A 3,459-nucleotide genomic window follows, 5' to 3' on the forward strand; every position below is an offset into this window, starting at 1 on the left:
GAGGGATCATCAAAGCTAGTAAAAATAATGTTCTTTACTTAATTTTGAACAACCTTGTTCTGCCAAAATCTATAAAAGTTTTTGCTCACTTTACAACAAACAAATTCCTTTACTTTCTAAAGTGAAGCTGATGTTAATTTCTTATTCAAAAGCTGGGCAAGTAGCAATATGGGATTAGATTGTCTTCAGAAAGCTGGGCAAGTGCTTTGCTATGTAACACAAGAATAAGTATACGTTCATACACCATCCCACATACAATAAGATGCTCAAAAATCCCAAAATATGTTTTATTTTCTACACCAAGCTGAAATGATAATCAGCAGTTGGAACAAATAAATCAATAACTGTTGCTCAAAAATAATAAAACAATATGAACTACCTCTGGTTTGTCAGAAGTTCTTTAATATCTTCTCACTTGACATGCCATCTGCTGTAAGAATTGAAGTAACTTCCTGCAGCCAGAATCAAACATCACTAGTGTTACTATAAAACATTAAATTGGAGCTTTGATATTACTGACTGCGAATAATGTTATGCAGCATGTACCAGCAACGCTGACAATTTAGATGAATGGTAAGATGAAGGTGATAAAATGCAGTAATCAGTAGGCATCTAAACTAAACCAGTTTCATGTGGCGGACATGCTAACAATTAATGATGTATAAAAGCATTGAGCATATCATGCTCTTTCATATGCTGATGCATTCCTGCACCAATGCCACCACAAAGACATACAAAGAACAAAAAGAATAAGTGAGCAACAATAGGGCCTCAAGCAAAGAATTATGGTCTGACTGTTACAAGAAACAGCCTAGATTTTGACAGGTCCAAACAGCAGAAAGAAAAATCATGTAGTTGACACAACTTGCTGCTATTTAAGGCTTTTCCCCAGCTAATTTTTTTGTGAGGAGGGGGAATCTGAAAATTTCCATAAATCTTACTCAGCTAATAATAAACTAAAGATTGTTGGAAACAATACCTATCTCCATAACAGAACATTAGCTTAACAATTATTATTGTCACATTTAGCAGCTAATACTAAAGGCCCCAAGCCAGTGGCCTGGGCCTCTCACATTTTCCATTCTGAACCAACAACCCATCTCGACTCTTCCAATCAAGAGGCAGGGGTTCACATTTCTCAACCAAGATACAGCAGAACCTGCAAAATATTTCTGGACAAAACCCAGAACCAAGCTTGATAGAGAATGAGTACAGCAAAGCTAGCTTTTTTTGTGACCCAAATCTTGATTCGCATGTATTCTTGTCTGACTTATATTACAGGTTTTACGGAAGTCTAACACCTTTTGGGTCCAAACATGGAAAAAAAAATTAAATCTCCATTTAAAAAAAAAAACACAAAATCAAAACCATAATGTTAATGTCATTAATCTATGAAGTCAAGAAGACAATTTTAGCGTCAATCTCAAGACTGCTTAGGTAATTAGCTTGAGCACAATGTGTAGCTCATCAAAATTTTAAAGAACAGCAATATTTGTTGGTATTGTGCCCAATGGAAGCCTATGATGTTCCTATTCAGCTAGTTCACACAATTTGAAGTCTCTAACTCTGTATATAAGGCAACATTAGCCGGATATTGTGTAGTGTCCAGAAATTACAATCAATATGCTTCCCAAATGCATTACTCAGAGGCTGATATAAATAATTAAATATGAATCAAAAGCCTAGTTTCCTTATTATCTTCTTTGAATTTTAACTAAACTTGGGCTATTTGGAACACAAGAAACAAGTTCAATTTTGAACAGGTTCAGGTGCATCCACGGGTGATTATACAGGGCACTAGTGGATTATTGGAAGACTACCAAAGCATGATGGCAGCACAGGTCTAATCTGATAGCTAGAGGATAGTTGTTGTCTGGCCTCATGTTCTTTTGGCCTTATTCAATTTCTTCTTTCTCTTTTCCTTGGGGATATCGCTTTGTTGGGCTGGTGTTCCTCCTAGCTGAGTTTGCTCTTAACTCAGTTTTTACTCGTAATATTCCATAGTATCCATCAAAGTTTCTATCGGTTTTAGCTCCCAAAAAAAAATGTTATACATATCACAAAGAAACACTGAAAAAAAACAAAAACAAAACAAAATAGGGACAACAACAATCCAGAGAAAAAGAAAAGAAAAGGAAGTCATAAACTAGAATACAATAATTTCATCACACAAAATCATAATGCCACACATAAATAAACCCCCCAAAAAAAAAAAAAAAAAACCCATATCTGAAAATCATAAACCCTAACTCATATCAAACAACCAATGTCAAAATCATCAAAGAAATAAATAAATCTCACACAACCAAACCAACACCAACAAACCCATATGAAAAATGATAAGAAATCAAGCATGTGTGAAAATTATGATTCATCAAAAATATAACCTGAAACTTTGAGGTGTTTTTCCAGCAAGATTAGAAATCGAACCTAAGAAAAACCAGAGAAAGGTTAGGACGAAGAAAAATGAAAAGAAAAGGAGAAATCTAATCTAAAAAGACAGAAAAGTACCTGGGTTTCGATGGCGATGGGCAGCGCCGGCGGAAGGTGAAGCTTGCTGATGGTGCCTCAAACCTTGGAGCCGGTGATGCGTAGGAGAGAGGAACCGGAGTCTGCTGGAGTGCTATGTTTTTGAAGAGAAATCTGAGAGGGAGAGTTAAGCGTGAAGGTGACCGTGGGAGTGAGGGATTTTTTTTGAAAATATCTATATTTAGTTTTTGGGTTATAAAATCGAGTATATTGTACTCGAGTTTCTTGTACTTGGTTTCCTTTCGCTCCACGTGTCTATCATCGCACGCACTCAAAAAAACTCAAGTTCAAAACACACAGTTTCTCACTCTCATTCTGTTAGGAATGCTATGAGCATATGAATAATAATTGTTATATTGAGATTTAGTTAGTTAGGTAGTTAGTTAGTTAGGTATAATTTCAAGCATGTTAATCACATTTAGCACATATTGAAATTATTAATGCACATGAAGAATAATAGAACCAATAGGATAAGGCCATGTGGGCCAATGAGATTAGAGCTAGTCTCCTATAAATACATGATTGTAATCTAATATGAGATATCAATGAAGAATAAACCAATTGTCAGTGCATTAGTGCATCTCTCTCCCTCTTAATCACTCTCTTTCTCTATGGAGGGTGACTACCTTGAATTAAGTCAATTTCTCTACAATCCCCATCAATTCCCTTATAATTCATACTCATCCCCGTTAGGTACCTCTAGGTTCCTAACAAATAGTATCAGAGCCGTTGATCCAGAGACGAGCAATTGTGATCAAAGGAAACTTTTGAAAAAATTACAGGAAATGTTGAACAAAGCCTTAGAAGAAGCCAATGATATTTCAATGAAGATGAAGGCTTTGGTTGAATCTAACATGGCCATGAAGGAAGAACTTTCAAGAGTGCAAGAGAATCTTGAAAACATGTCCGAAGAAGAGTTACAGCTTCTTG

At 35.7% G+C, this 3,459-nt stretch overlaps 1 long non-coding RNA gene across 1 annotated transcript; it reads right to left on the minus strand.

Moving 5' to 3' along the window:
* Positions 1-163: 163 nt before the first annotated feature.
* LOC111987840 (uncharacterized) lies at positions 164-2,671 on the minus strand. Its single transcript, XR_002880365.2, has 3 exons — positions 2,512-2,671; positions 2,388-2,430; positions 164-452 (listed from the first exon to the last, which is right to left on the minus strand). It is a non-coding gene; the product is annotated as an uncharacterized LOC111987840 (long non-coding RNA).
* Between the last annotated feature and the right edge of the window lie 788 nt (positions 2,672-3,459).

The sequence above is a fragment of the Quercus suber genome, unplaced genomic scaffold (genome assembly GCF_002906115.3).
Source record: "Quercus suber isolate HL8 unplaced genomic scaffold, Cork oak 2.0 scaffold_512, whole genome shotgun sequence".
Taxonomy (NCBI): Eukaryota; Viridiplantae; Streptophyta; class Magnoliopsida; order Fagales; family Fagaceae; genus Quercus; species Quercus suber.